Source organism: Notamacropus eugenii, chromosome 2 (genome assembly GCF_028372415.1).
Source record: "Notamacropus eugenii isolate mMacEug1 chromosome 2, mMacEug1.pri_v2, whole genome shotgun sequence".
NCBI classification, from domain to species: domain Eukaryota; kingdom Metazoa; phylum Chordata; class Mammalia; order Diprotodontia; family Macropodidae; genus Notamacropus; species Notamacropus eugenii.
In genome coordinates this window covers 182387798-182404560 of record NC_092873.1, presented here as the reverse complement: position 1 = coordinate 182404560, position 16763 = coordinate 182387798, and the positions used below count along the sequence as shown (strand labels likewise).

At 35.6% G+C, this 16763-nt stretch overlaps 1 pseudogene; it reads left to right on the top strand.

Moving 5' to 3' along the window:
* The first annotated feature begins 14500 nt into the window (after nucleotides 1-14500).
* LOC140530411 (large ribosomal subunit protein eL38 pseudogene) lies at nucleotides 14501-15640 on the top strand (annotated as a pseudogene).
* The last annotated feature ends 1123 nt before the right edge of the window (nucleotides 15641-16763 follow it).

The window sequence follows — 16763 nt, the reverse complement described above, 5'->3', positions numbered from 1 at the left end:
TGGTTTTTTTTGGCTGAAAGGTTTGGGTTTAATTCATTCAGGCAAGACCTGCATGTCAATATTTCAGTGTCCCAGCACTCCTACGCCTCTCAACATTATGGTTCCTTGAGACCAGAAAATTGCCTGGCCTGGTTCTTCTCCAATCAAGACTGGAAGGTATGTAAGCCTCTCCTCTCTCCCTATCCCTTTTTTTCCTGCTGCTGAGGTTGCTCTCCAAGCACCTAGGAAGTTTGGAGGTACCCCTCTCAGACTTTAGGTCCAGGGGTTCAGTTGGAAGCCACAGACCTGGGCACACTCTCCAAAACATAGAGGGCAAAGATGGATTTATGTCCTATCCAGAAGCATATTCCCCCTTCTGTCAATTCTCTCAGCTCTAGGGAGTGGGGAAAACTGCAGGTAATTTTGGCTTCCTGAGTCTTACTTACTCCCTTCACTCTATACCCCTAGGTTAGAACTGGAAAAATCTCTGTCTCCAAAACCTTAAAAAGGAAAGCTTTGGACCTGGCCTCTACGATCTGGAGGACCAAGATAAATTGTAAAAGTTTTAAAAAAATTAAGATTCTTCTTCCTGTAGTCCTGGCTCTGACCAGGCTATAACGCTACAGTGAAAAGTTAGAACAATTAAAGACATCTTAGCAGATGCTGAAGATTTTGTGATTAATCATTAAGGAGTTTTAAAACACCTCCTTACAACTCTGGTCACTCCCTTCCCCCACTTCCTTCCCTTGAGTCAAGAGGATTTCTCAGTTCAGGGTTTACAAACAGTCTGGGGTTTTAATGATAACCGCTCTCATAGAAGAAGAGTTTTCCCTTCTTCAACACCTTCTAATTCATCCTCCCCCACCTGGTGAAAAGAAGGAAGGGGGATTATGGCAACAGTTTACAGCCTGTGCCCCACAGGCAAAGGCTTTGAACCCTGGGACAACCTGGAAACCCTAGAAGTCTCCCAACTTGAGTAAGCTTAATTTTTTAATGTTGTAGTTTTAACATGTTAATCATGAGATGGAGATTCAAAGTGTAAAGTAACTGGGAAATGCATTCAACAAAATTGAAGTCATCTAATAGGTAATGGGTTTGTTTCCACTTTCAAATTGGTAAACTTTTGTATCAGTTATGTCAAACAACTTTTCATAATTGGGTTACAACTAAAACAATTTGGCTATCACTTATGAAAATTATAGGATTGCTGGTTATTGTTTTAATGTGCAGACTTCCCAAAAAGCTTGTTTGGGTTGGGAAATTCCTAAACAATGAACTTGACTTGCTGAGAATTTGGAAGTACATAGGAATGCTCTCTAACAATTAGTTTTTATACCAGAGCAAATTTAACATTTGAGATGTAAATCCTGAAAAAATAGTTTTCCCTAAACTGTGATTAGTGAAACTTGGTGTTTGAGGTAAAGGCTCCAGTACTATAACTGATTTTGTTTTAAGTTTTCTGATGGATCATAATAATCTGTCAATATCAGTACTCTATAATTCACAAGCTTCTCAGAGAGAATGTGATACAGGTGGGAGGTCTGCATCTGGTCAAGTTGAGAGGACTTAGCTTCATTCTAAGATGGGATCCTCCTGACTCATTTTCCCCATTGTGTTCCTTTGAAAAGGAATGTTACCCATCTGACTATTCCTGAGTCTGGCTATGAGGTGGAATTGATAACTGCGTGATTGGAAAATTGTGAATTATCTGAATTCTAAGAATATTTTATCCCATGTAAATCATATCCCTGCTTTATCCTTTTGTAGCAAATTTCTATAATCAGAGCAAGTGTTCAGTAAAAGAGATAAGCACAATGCAAATGTATGTGATATCATTGTTTTGACCCTAATGTGTATTCATTTCATAGTCCAAACAACTGAAATTAAATGATAGACATCTTCAGTTTGGTTTGGGGAAGAGACTTTCAGAGAAATTTTCTTTGAGGGAGGTAACCTATTTTACCTAATCATTATTTCAGTAACTTCCCTAGTCTTTTACTGTAATTGGAGTAAAAGTCAGTCCCTTGCCAAGGGTGCAAAACTTCCGCGTACAAAAATGTTACTTAAACGTTTGAGAAAGTAACAAGATCACATGATTCTTCAGGTCAAATGTTAATTATTTTAGTGGGGCTCTTGCACTTTTACTTTTTCCTCTATTTAGGTTCTGTCGACTTACTTATCAGATTTGTCTTCTCAACTATAGGCCATTCACCTACAGTTGGTATCAAACAGTGGATACCAGCCAATCCCCTATCATGCCCTGGATGCAGTCTGTACTAGGTTCCAGACCACCTCCTCTTTGGGACCCTCTTGAGGCAGGGACAGCTTAAAGCCCATTGCCAACAGAAAACAGTTTCAGAAGCCTAGATTTTTGTCCTTACCCCAAAAGAATTTGGGGCCCATTTGTTTGGGGGGGGAATGATGGGAATGGGTTCTGAACTCCTAAAGGGAAAAGACCATGCCTTTGGGATCTAGATTCCAAAAAGGAAAAGTGCAGGACTTTCTCAGGAGACCCAGGTCCCTGGCATTCATCTGGAGCAATCATCTCTTCCCAGTTAACTAACTGCCCTTTCATTGTCTGCACCTGGCCCCACCCTAGAGCTCCCCTCCTCAGTTCCTTATAGACCCCTTCTCAATTCCCAGTCTTCTGTATAAAAGATGCATAAAGGTGCTGAGGTTCAGTTTGGTCCACTTACCAATACAAATGACACAAATGCTCAGATCCTATAAGAATCTGGCCAATAATTCAGATTCCTGATAAATTTTGTTTTTCTTTGACTGAAAAAAGGCTTGGGTGGAATTCATTCAGGCAGGATGCACTATTTCAAGGTCCCAGCACCCCCCTAAACCTCAACACTAGCATGCCCTTTGAAAACCCAGGATCAACTCCATGCTGGAGAGAGCCATTTATAGTAAAAATACATATTGTTAACAGTTCATATTTCTTTCTGTGCCTGACCCATTAACTACATATTTCCCATCCATTTTCTCCCATTTTTCCAATGTACTTATTCATATTTTAACATTTTAATGCTTTTCTAGGTGATGCATTCTACTCTATAAAACTAGTCAAAAAGGACGCCAATTTTCAGGTATAATAACTTAGTCCTAGACATTCTGAAAACTCCTATAGTGAAGGACCTTTCTACTCTTCCCAGATTCACTGTGACCATATGGAGTTATCAATTACATAAGTTAAAAGCCAAGTTTCAACTAACCCAAAACTTACATCTTTCCCTCTTATAGCATTGACATCTCTTTCAAAGTAGATAGCATTCCTTGCATCCGACTGTTTTATTTCAGTTCATTGCTAATGGCTTCTCAGGAATTCCACAAGAATTCCTTTCTAATATGGCCTCCTGCCCTGTGAACTCTAAGAAAGAATCAAAACCCATGCCTTAGGACCATCTGAAATTTTGATGGTGATGTCTATCATATTCTTTGAAAATTCTCAGGACTAGGCAAGTAACTTTTTCCTCTGGACCACGCTATGTGTTTCTGCTGAAAGATACCATTCTCTTTGCACTCTCCAAGAGGTGGAAAGAAAAAAAAAAAAGTGGCAAGATATCTTTTCTCAGTTTTCTTTTGAGAGGAAAGATAAAAATAGTTGATTCTCAGCTGTCATTCAATGAGTAACAATTCGCAATGTTATCAGGTTGTTTAATCTCTATTTTAGAGTTGTTTACTAATCAGTTTAGTTTAACACAGCGCTTAAATCCCTGGGTGTTTGTGTCAGTTTTAGTCAATGCTAAGTGAAATGACACTGAAGATGTGCATAGTTTGTGTAGTTTGAATTCTTTCCCCTTCATAGGATTCATGCAACTCCTTTAGATCACTTTCCCATCCTCCCTCTTATTCTTTGCCCTTTTCTTCTATTTTCTTCTCTGTATTTCCTCCTCTTTCCAATGTATCTTTCACCTCATCATACTTCCAACAAAGTCTGACTTTGTGGGAAGTGTAGGAAAAGGATTGAGGGGGTATTATTTGATTTAATGAAAGAGGGAACAGTTTCAATCCTTTTTTTTTTTTTCCTACACTCAGAAACATTTATCAGGGTAATGCTTTTTTTTCCTTCTGGAATTTCTGTTGAGATGATTCCTTTCAGAACAAGAATTGAAGTTAAAATGTGGGTGTTTGAAAAGTTCTAATATGTCTTCTCATGGACTTTTTCATAGAAAGTTGCTTTGCAACACTTTCATAAAATGGATAGTCTACTTGGTGGTGAGAGTCAGTGCCTGATCAAAGTGACCTTTTGAATAACATGACTTACTTTCAACCTAAATAGCAACTATTTGACAAACTTTATGGTTACATCATATAAACTTATGGGGAGTTTGGGAAAAAGAAAATCATCACTGTCAACTAGGGCATTATCGCATATGCAGTTTGTGCCTATATTGGTTTACGATTATATTTTTATACATATCTACGGTTTTGAAAGGCAAGGGATTTTTTTTCTTCAAAAGTTCATATTAAAGAGAAGAGCAATGTTCATACATCAATGCATATACCACTGAATTGAATATTCTGCAGATTTTCTTTCACCTATTAATTTCAGTAAACTTTCAAATTCTTAATTAAATCAAAAGAGAAATATGAGACTTAAAGTGCTGATCTTCACAAAATGCTTTGAGAAGACATTTATCTGATTTTGCCCATGCATTTGTAGAAAAAAAATCATTTTTTTTGGCATCTGAGTAAATCCTACATGTTGATTGCCTCCTTGATGCCATACCATCCAATCATTTTAATAAAAATGTGATCTAATTATCAGAAAACTTTTCAATAGAGTACAAAAGGTATCTTTTAACTTTTTTCCTAATGTGATTGAATTTTTTTAAAATATATAATAATTAGGTTCTTGTATACAAAGCTCAGTCAAGAACTGGGGCTGTGAATTTTGTGATGCCAAACTTGTTTTCAATGTAGCCTTAATATTAATGGCTATTTTTTTCTTTACGACAGAGCATGAAAGAAGATGTAGACAGGGAAAACTGTCACATTTTGAAAACTATTTATCATTTCCTTGGATAGATATAATCTGAATGACTTCTGAATGACAAATGTACTTGCAGCCTGCTAATTTTGAACTGTCACAAGGAAGATAAATATGTCCCCTAGCCATGATACTTTAAACATTCTTTTTATTACCCATGAAGATAGTAGTTGTTCCTGTATCTATATGCTTAATTTGCATAATATGCAAAAAGGCCCCATGGGGGGAAACTAAAGAAGTAATACTTCCCTGTTTTAAACTTTCCCAGCACTGTGTACATATGAAAAACCCATACCCTGTTTTTTTTTTTTTGTCATTTATGATTATGCTTATTTTAGTACATGTCATATTTCCCTTTCTTTTTGTAAGGCTATTTTCTCTTCAAGGAATGTGTGTGTGTGTGTGTGTGTGTGTGCGCGTGTGTGTGTGTGTGTTTGTTTGTGTGTGTATCTGTGTATGTGTATTAATCATTGTCCACACTTAAAATAATTTACAGACATTATTGCTTAATAATTTTTAGAATTCACTTTAGTAATAATGGTAGTCTGTTTGCTTGAAAACAAAGTTGTGATAATGTGAAAAAAAAAAAGGTAACCTCCCACACCTTTAAGCCTTTTGATGGTGATTATTGGGTTTTTTTAAATTTCTTTTTAAGATGTTGCCATTTTGTAGCCATTCATGTGCATAAGCCCAGTTGTTTTAAGATCTTCTGAAGTTACTACTTTGTAAATGAAGTAATTCCCTTTCATAAAACTGCATTTCCCATATCCTTAATCCTCCTTTATGTCTTGTATTAGAGTATTGTACATCTTGTACATTCCATCTACTGAGCATCTTAATCTTCCTGTCACCTCTGCTAAAAAGTCTTTTATCTTAATATAAGGCGTCATAATTTTTTATCTACTCTATTGCAATAATTTCATAATTAGTCACTCTATCTCAAGTATCTCCCCTTTTAATCCATATTCCTTCCATATCTTCAGAATTCTGAGTTCTGGTTTAAAGGGAATATCAGAATGAACTACAACTCATGATTATTAAGCATATTTCCTAATAGCTGTCCCCATTTGGATGAAAGTATCAATAGAATTCTCCACATAATATTTCTCTTTAGGAGTTAGTTATGATTCTCTCCCACTTATGGTGATAGCAGTATGATATATTTCCCAGATTCCTAGATTTGGACTTGAAACAAATAACTGTGATAGCACTCCAAAGTATAACTCAAATATTTTAATGGCAATTTCACAAACAAATGCCTTCCATAAAACTGAATTGTACCTATATGTAGTTTAATATTTTAATTTAATTATGAGGCTACTAAAGCCAAGAGTTGAAGTTACTTGTCTTAGTTCACACAGCTAGTGAATATTAAAGAAGATATTTTAGATTTCCTAAATTCAAGTACTGTGTATATTCCACTATAACATATTATCTCATAGAGCAATTTGTTCCCTAATTGACTCTACATAAGAATCATAACTGGTCAGTTGCTTGACAAGTGGATTATTTTTCATGGATCTCCATTCTTTCCAAATGTGTATACCTTGTGTTTAGTACAGAGCTTGTCACATACTTTAATCACAGGACTATTGATTGAGAGCAGGAAGAGACCTCAGGGAACAACTATTCGTTGATTGATTGCTGCCAAGTAAAGTCAAGACTTTAACATTCCAAAACACATAAGACACAAAAAGAATCTACTGTTGTTAGTTTTTAGACATGTTACATTTGATGATGTACCCCTGGGACACTGAGTAATTTGCACAAATCATTTTTCTCTCTAAGCCTCATTTGCTCCATTAGTAAATTTAGATTCTAGAGATCTCCAAATTGTCTTCAGAAAACAATGACAACTTGCCTGTGATATATTTCTGTCCATTATTTTTTTAAAGAAATGTATTGCACCCAGGAACTATACAAACACAATTATGAAACACTTCAAACAAATAGACCTAAATAACTGGAAAAATATCAGTTGTTCATGGGTAGGCTGAACTAATATAATAAAATGACAATTCTACCTAAATTAAATTACTTATTCATTGTCATACCAATCAAAATACCAAAAAACATATCTTATACAGCTAGAACAACTTTGTACTAAGAAACAGAGTGGTGGATCAGTGGAATAGGTTATGTACACAAGATCTATACTATAGTCAGTCAGTCACTATAGTAATCTTCTATTTGATAGATCCAAGAATCCAGCTTCTTTGATAAGTATTTAACAGTATTTAACAAATACTGCTACAAAAACTGTGTAATAGTCTGGCAGAAGTTAGGCATAGACCAACATCTTACACCTTATACCAAGATAAGGTCAAAATGAGTACATGATTTAGATATAAAGACTGATACTATAAGCAAACTAGGAAAGCAAGGAATAGTTTACCTATCAGATTTCTGGAGAAGGGAGGAATGTACAAACAAACAAGAAACAGAACATTATGAAATGCAAAATGGATGATTTTGATTACATTATGTTGAAAAGTTTTTGCACAAATAAAGCTGATGAAGCCAAGATTAGGAGGGAAACAGAAAGCTGGAAAACAATTTTTACAGTCAGTGTCTCTGATAAAGGTCTCATTTCCAAAATATATAGAGAATGGAGTCAAATTTATAATTATACAAGCCATTCCCCAGTTGATAAATGGTCAAAGCATATGAACAGGCAGTTTTGAGGGGAAGAAATTAAAGTTTATCTATAGTCATATGAAAAAAAAATCAATATTGATTAGAAAATACAAATTAAAACAACACTGAGGTACCAAATCACACCTATAAGATTAACATGACAATAGAGGAAAATGATAAATGTTGGAGAAGATGTTAGAAAATTGGAACATTAATGCACTGTGGTTTGGAGAGCAATTTAGAACTATGCTGAAAGGGCTATACAACTATGCATACCCTTTGATTCAGCAATACCTCTTCAAGGTCTGTATCCCAAAGAGATCATTGCAAAAGGAAAAGAACCCACATGTACAAAAATTTTTATAGCAGCTCTTTTTGTGGTGGTCAAGAATTGGAAGTTGAGGGGTTATCCAGCAATTGGAAAATAGCTGAACAAGTTGTGGTATATGAATGTAATGGAATACTATTGTGTTATAAAAAATTATGAGCAGGCAGACTTCAGAAAAACCTGGAAAGAGTTTTATGAATTAATGCTGAGTGAAATGAGCAGAACCAGGAGAACATTGTACACAGTAACAGTTACATTGTAGGATGACTGACTTTGACAGACTTAGCTCTTCTCAGCAATGCAAGGATCTAAGACAACCCCAAAAGACTCAAGATGGAAAATACTATCCACATATGGAGAAAGAACTTTGGAGTCTTAATACAGATGGATGCATACTATTTGCATTCCTTTTGTTTTGTTTCTTCTTTCTTATAATTTTTCCCACTAGTTCTAATTCTTCTTTACTTCATGACTAGTATGAAAATGTTAATGTAAATGTATAAATAGAGCCTATATCAGATTACACACCATCTTGGGGATGAGGGAATGGAGGGAGGGAGAGAATTTAAAATTCAAAATCTTATGGAAGTGAATGTTGAGAACCAAAAATAAAGAAATTAATTAAAAAAAGAAATGTATCACAGGTCTTCAAAATCAAATCTCTAGTATCATTTTGACCATATGCAGGTTGCTACTAGCAACTCAGGTATTGCCCAACATGAAAAGGAAAGATATATGATCAAAATAAATGTTAGGGAGAACAACAGGGAAAGTTTCCAGAGTGAGACTTCTGGATCTTTTTATAAGTTAGAGGGCTAGTCATTTTATACACTCTTCTCATGACCTCAAGTTTTCCCAGAAAAAAAGGAATTAAGCACTGGAAGTAAAGCAGTGTCACTGTTTTCGTTAGCCTTAAAACACCAATAATTCAAGTGAAGAAATGACTTGATGACTTAATGTCATAGAAGACTAATCACTATCCTCTAACTCATTCAACCAATAATCTCTATTCCTATAGCTCGAACACAGAAACATTTTGGCATAAGATGATTCACTTGCTTGTGCTCTACAATATTCTTAGGATTACCTAGATACTGATGCAGACTCTGACAGCAAACCCAGTCCCTGCCCTCATTCCCTCATTTTGTGGCAATAAGTAGCAGACCTCAACCCTACCCAAGCCCCTTGTTTGCAAGGGAGGGAAAAGAAAGAGGAAGCTCATTTTGCCTGGACTGGTAGCATGCTGCCCTAGTGCTCAGTCATAGTATAAGAACTTTAAAAACCTGGGGTAAGTTACCAGCATTTTGGGAACATTTACACCAGTCCTAAAGAAAAGGAGATAGTCATGCAGATGTACAGATATACCCACTTCTGAACTGTCAGATGTCATTTTTGTAGGGGCTGTGGTCAGCAAAAAATAAGGAGGGTGAAAGAGAAGAAAAACAATCACTAGATGATAAGCATCTCTTTAGTTCATTGGTTCAATTTCCTCTTTAGATTTAAGCTGGAAAGCTTTAATCTCTTCTAGAAAAATCCACAAGCTTCTAGAAAGAAATCAGCCGTACCCTAAGGGAAAACTCACTTTATCTTGGCCTTGTCTGAGCAAAGGGGAGAGGAGTGATAGCAGTAAACAGTTTGAGACCAGGACTGGAGTGATACCAGTAGGTAGCATGATCAGCATCAGCAGTAAAGACAGCGAAACAGAGTGAAGACTGTTTATTAGAGTGAAAACAACCAGGTTCCCCATGGAACAGTCAATAACAGTTTGCACGGCAAGACATTAAACATTAGTGGATTATACCTTGTAGTGTGGGAAGCACAGTGATTTAGGAATATCTTCTTTCTCCCCTCTCTCTTTATATTTAGGAAGTAATTGAAAAAAAATCCCACTATGCACTATTTTACAATCCATCACTGATGATGGTAATTTGCATTTCTCCTTTTTTTTTTTTTTATGAAATAATACTTTTCTACAGCCTGAGAATATGTCTATTCCTGGAGAAAGGAATATGCATAGAGGGTTGGCCCATAGAGATTTTGTGTTTCACAGCGTATTTATGTGAGGACCCTGCAATTTTATTCTAAGAAGTTAAAACATTCTGGCTAGTAAAAAGTCATGAAGTCACTGTTTACTTCTGTGATTGATCCTACCCATTGCCCATGGCCCCTCCCCAAAAATACTTTACCTCAGGTCTCACATTTCCCCTGGAAAAAGGAGCAGTTGGAACATGATGTTGCTGAGGATGTAAGTACAAGGGGAGAGGTTAAAGTCAGTTTATAAGCAAGGGTAAATGAAGAGAACACAGATCTCAGACACCACCAAATCCTTTAATTGAACACAAAACTGCCAAGAAGAAAGTCTAGGTAAATATAAAGAAGTTTGCAACTAGTCTGGAAAAACAATACCTACCAAATCACAGATGGGTAATAATCTTTATCAGTGGGAGGTTTACACACAGAAAGGAAAAAAAAAATCCTTAAAATACTATAGTCACAACCACTCATAGATTTATGGTACTTATTCATAATTTTCATAATTGAAAATTCCTTTAGAAAATAAATCTTCCTCCTATACACTTAGGACAATGATCACAGCTCACAAAAGGGTTGGAAAAGGCATATCCAAACATTTGTGCACTGAGTACCCAACGTATCTCACCATTATATTTCATTGTGAACACACTGTGAATAGTTGCTCCCAATTGCAAACTAAACAGCGTTTCATAGGGAAATGCTTGACATTTACTGCTTCAAAACCTATTATTTGAATGTGAATAGACTTGTTTGCTTCTTAATTTGTCAGCATGAGGTGTGCAATTAGGGCTTAGAAAACAACATTTGAGAAGTTGCTTTCTTGCTTCATGTTGTTTAACAAGAATAATAGTTGATATTTCTACCAGCTGTTCCCTATATTGTTTCTCCTTTTAAAGGGACCCTAAACAAAGCAGTATGGAGGAGTTAGAAAATAGCTCAAACTTCCATTAAACATTTAGCAGGAGGTAGTCGAAAAAGACTCACCTGCCTTTTTCTAAATTCGTATTCTCTGAATATTATAGTAATCCTCATTCAAATAGGAAGTATTTTAAGTTTGTCTGGTTGGGTCCTCCATTTATTTGTTTATGATTCTTGGGATACATGTATTCAGGTTTTTGTTGGTAGGATTTTCTTTTCTTATTTCTTTTAAAGGAAATCAGAATGACTAACTTAAAATAAAGGTCAAATTATATTTAATGGAACCTATTTGAAATTGACAAGAATGCAATAAATTAGATCCAGATAATTTGAGGTTGAATCAGGTTCAAAATTTTGAACAATATCATGAAGAATATTCAATTTTAACATAGTTATTGAGCTTTTTTATATTAAGAACATTTTATTGATACTGTTAAATAGAGAAAGAGTTATCATCTGAGATTTTCAGAAAGTAGGGTAAAGAGCCAGGTTGTATTCTCAGTCTATTTGTACAACAATCCAAAGCAGCAAACTGTGAACTAGGACATGTTAACCAAGGCTTTCCCCAGGCACTCAATAACTATCATCATTATGTTTTCATTCTCTTTTATCCTTCTTACTTTTTTTTGCCTTTTTCCCTACCTTCCTAAAGCTGAATTCATCTAACTGGCCCCACTTTCACCTGACTTAAACATCCCATGGCTATCATCCCCATGTATATGTATATGAAGTGCTTCTGCGTGTGTGTGTGTATACATATACACACATATACATACATATATACACACATATACATATACATATATGTACATATTCACAAGTAAACAAAAACGCATGTATCTAGATATCTGGCTATTCTGTCTATTATACTTCTTAAATTCCTTTAGAGTAGGAATCATCACTTCTTTTGGTACTTAAATCCTCAGTACTTATAGTGCCTGACATATATTAGGCACTTAATAAATGTTTTTTGATTGACTGATTAGCAATAGAGTAATGCTGGAGGGGTCAAAATAAGAGGAGAGAGCAAGTCAGAGACTGGAGAAAAAAATGTTGAGTCTAATTCAGGAGAAGACAGTGGGGCAATCTCTACCTTCAAAGATGATTCATCCACTGATTCTATGCTGATCTTACCACATGTCCAGGGTTTTCAAGGTTAGAGGTACATTAGTTAACCAAGGAAGAAATATAAGCAGTCTGGACTGCTTATAGGAGGTAGAAATTGAGACTGGCCTTAGAAGAAACCAAGGAAGTGATGAGGCAAAGATGAAGAGGTCTGGGGGAAAGCCAATAAAAATAACGCTAATGACTACACAGAGTACCCTGTGTGAGGAACAGAAATGAAGCCATTATCACTGGATCACAGAATAACTGATGATAAATAAAATGCATAAGATGGTGGCTGGAAGGTTCATGTAGAATACCAGCTTGTCATTTCCTAGCTATGTAGGCTTGGACAAATCCCTTAATCTCTCTAGACCTTAGCTTCTTCAACTGTAAAATGACTTAGATTAGATAATATATATGGACTCTTCTAACCTGGAATCCATACTGGATGATTCTGTGATCTCAAGGGGCCTGTGACTAGTAGCTGGCACCAACTCTAACACATTCACAAGACATAATTCTGTTTACATCCAAAGTCTGGGTTCATTGATTTCTTTGGAAGAACACTCTCTTCCCACCTGGCAACTGCTGTTTCAGAAATATGTCAATCAGTTAGTGCTAGATGTAGAGTAAGAGTTTGAATCTTACCTAAGACATGTGACCCTAGCCAGGGGTGGAGAACCTGCATCCTTGAGGCCACATGTGCTTTCTCAGTCCTCAAGTGTAGTCCTTTAACTGAGTCTAAACTTCACAGAACAAACCGCCTTATAAAAGGATTTGTTCTGTGAAGTTTGAATTCAATCAAAGGACTGCACTTGAGGATCAAGAGGGCACATGTGTCCTTGTGACCCACAGGTTCCCCACCCTGCTCCTAGGCAAATTGTTTATTGTCTGTTTCTTCATCTATAAAATGGTGATGATAATAATAATAGCATTTACATCATAGTGTTGTTGAGGATAAAATTATATTATGTATATGTAAGTATGTATAAAATGCTTTGTATTATTATTAATGTTATTATTCGCATTGTCTCATCACTGATAGCATATTGACAATTCCATGTTGGAGGGCACTATTTCTCAATGTTATAAAGTTTCTAAAGTCAAGGCATGATTAGAACATACAAACTATACTGCCCAGTTTTTCAACATCTTCACAGATACTGCTTTAGGGTCTCACAAGACACTAAATTCCATAGAAACCACAACCTCACTTTGACTCTATACATATTCAAACTTATCCATGCTCCATTCCTATCTCTAGAAGCTTCTTTATATTTCATTCATTTAAGGAACTATCTAAATACCATAATGCAAGAAACCACAAGGAGATACCATTTCTGTCACTGAATAACATCCTCAGGCTCTACCAAATACATCCTCCAGGGCCAGATCCCATTACTAGCATGTGAAACTATTATGAAAGCAAGCAAGCTAAGAATTTGAGAAGAAAAAAAAATCTTACTAAATCAAAGTGGCTCTCCACTCCCATCTCTGAAGTAATCACCTGGGAAAAGAACTTCCTAATTGACTTCCCTATCTCAAGTCTTTCCCATCTCTCGTTCATTTTCCATTCAACTACCATAGCATTTTACCTAAAACAAAAGTCTTATGCAGTCTCCATTCTGCTCAACAAACTCTACTGTATTCTTATGATCCCTAGAATCAAATTAAAACTACTTTGTTTACATGTAAAGCCCTCTGTGACCTGAATCCAATTGACTTTTCCAGACTTATCATCCATTATACTCCTTCATGCATTCTACAAGTCAGCCAAATTGGTCTTTTTGCTCAGGCAACACCTCATTCCTGAATTGTCCTCCCCTCCCACTTTCATGTCTTAGAATCTCTACTTTTCTTCAAAATTCAACTCAAATGCTGCTTTGAATCTAGTCTTTCCTGGTTCTCTCAACTTATAGAATCTTCTCCATAACTGCCTTATTTTACCACATACTGCACACATACACACACACACACACACACACACATGCTGATAACTTTTGTATGACATTTTCAGTTTTGCAAAGTTCTTTGGGCATATTAACGCATTCAAACCTATAAGGAAAGTATTATTTTCCTTATTTTACAGGTGAGGAAACAGTCGGAGAGATATTAAATAGCTGGCTGCTGGTCACAGACATAATATCAGGGACAGATTCTAAACTAAGGTCTTTCCTGACTCCAGAGTCAGTGTTTGCATCATCAGAATGTAAGAAGGAAAAAGTAGGCCTCATTTCTCTAATTTGCCAGGGTTGATTCATGAAGTCCTCTGGCTTCCAACCCTTCCAGCATTAATATACAAATGTTAACATTTATAGTCAAGCAAAACATTCAGTTTCTTATCTTTCAATTAGCAATTCAACACTAATAATAAGTCTTTGCTTATCACTTTGGATATTTATTTGTTAGAAGTTCCCCTACCATATAAGTGTGCTATACACATCTAGTTATGGGGCAAAATTTGACCTTTGATGTCTGGTTTGTAAAATAATACACCTTTCATGAAGGGTACGTCATCCTGGACTTTTTGAAGGACTTTCATGGCATAATATGTTAGAAAAAAACCACAACAAAATTCTCCCAGATTCTTTTAAGCCTAGTGAGTTCTTAATAGACTGACTCTAATGGGCCTTCTGCTTATAATTTCCTTAAGAGAGAGAGGCAGTGCATTAGCAGATTTTAAGGCATTATCACCAATAAAAACATTATTTTACATAATATAAACAAAATGTACATGTATATTTTTATAATTAGTTTATATTGAAAGATAAAACTATTTTTATGATTACTAATTTTGGGTAGGGCTGAAAAATGATTTCTCTGCTTTACAAAACAAAAATGGTGTGTATTAAATTCATATATACACACACACATGCATATGCATATATATGTATGTATATGTATGAAGTTATTAGGAAATCTGGATTCTAGTTGTAGCACTGCTACTAATTAACTTGTGACCTTAAGAGAGTCATGTGACATCTTTGGATTTTAATGGCTTCAACCTAGAAATAAAGTTTGTTGCATTAAATGATTTTGGGGGTTATACAACAGCCCTTTAATTCTATGATTCCAAGTCAGTTTACATGAGTTGGAAAGTCAAGATTTCTAACAAAACAAGACAAAACAATGTGTTTACTTGGGGAAAACAGTAACAAGTATGCAAATAATGATAATAAAACAAGAATAATAACAAGGGGGTGCTATCCTCCTGTTGTGGGGGACCAGGGCCACTGGGAGCTTCTCTACAGGATGGTGATGGAAATAATGGGCTTTAACCAGGGACCTTATTCCCAGAGTGGGGCAAGGATGGGGTTTGGAAGGCTGGAGATCCCATCCCACTGATGCCATGTTCCGCTCTCCAGCCACATGCTGTCCCCTCATCCTGCTGCCTCTGCTAGGCCCTGAAAAGTTGAGGAAATGAAAGACTTCTTGCTTTCAGCCAATCAACAAGAAAGATGCCAATCTGTCAAGATGAAGAAAAACAAGGATAATATGAAGTTTAAGGTTGGATATTGTAGGTACCTCTACACCTTGGTCATCACAGACAAAGAGAAGGCATAGAAACCTAGTCCCTGCTTCTTGGTTTGGCTAAGAAGGAGCTGAAGTCAAGGAGTCATTCCATGTTCCATCTATTTTAAAATATTGGGGAAAAAAAGGAAAAAAATTATAACAATGTAATCTGTTTCTAAATATAGAGAAAACATTAGGAACAGGAAAGACAAAAATCAGATTATTTACTATCATATTAACATTGAATATAAATTTAAAAACAAGCTATAAATGATATGTTTGCAGTGTTATATGCAATATTTTTGTTGTCCTTAATGGTTTAATGTTGCTTATTACTCACTTAAAATAGGGATAATTTGAAAAGAAAATAGTGGTTAGAGAATTCAAATTTTAAAAAATAAGTTATGAAATGTGGAAACAATGCTATCACTTTCAGACACTATAGGTATACATACTTGGCACAGGCAGAAACTTATTACTGATGCAGATACTCATAGATAATGGCTAATATTATAATTATTTCAATTTTACTTTGGAATAAACTGTGGATCCTCTGATCTATTTTAATTTTTTTTTTGAGTTGGTAGGGAGTGGAATGATCTAGTGTTGTGTTGTCATTCATGTGTTGGAATTCCAACTGTGAAAAATTTTATCCACTGATGAAGATGGATGCTTGTTGAAGAAATTTACATAAAATGCAATGTTAGAGAATTGACTGGGGCACTGAGGTTTGAAGTTACTTATCCAGAAACTTTATTTCAACCCAAGCATTCTTAACTCCAAGAAGAGTAAATTTCCTCTCATTCATTCATAAAGTCACCAAATTATAAGACCAGAATAAAACATACTGCAACCCTTCTAACTATATAAGGAAACTGAGAGTCAAAGCATTTGTGACTAACCGAAGATCAAACAGTCAAATCTAGAGCAATAATTTCAATTTGGGTGATAGTACCAATCAATTCTCCCTAAGTAAGATGAATTTACCTTCCAAATTGTTTGGTTTAGGTTAAGCTCATAATTTGTGAACATTCTCCCAGTCCAAACTGCATGACAAAGCAATTGAATTCTAGGTATTGTGGAATTGAGCTGGGATTAAAACTATCATGGAAAATTTACAAAGAGAAGATACCATACCCAGTTAACCCAGAACTGACAGAATTAGCATCCTCTACTCTATTGTTGTTTGGTTCTGTGCTCTTGCAAAATGTAATACTGGCTGAGTTTTATTTTCTACACCATCCTAGCAAC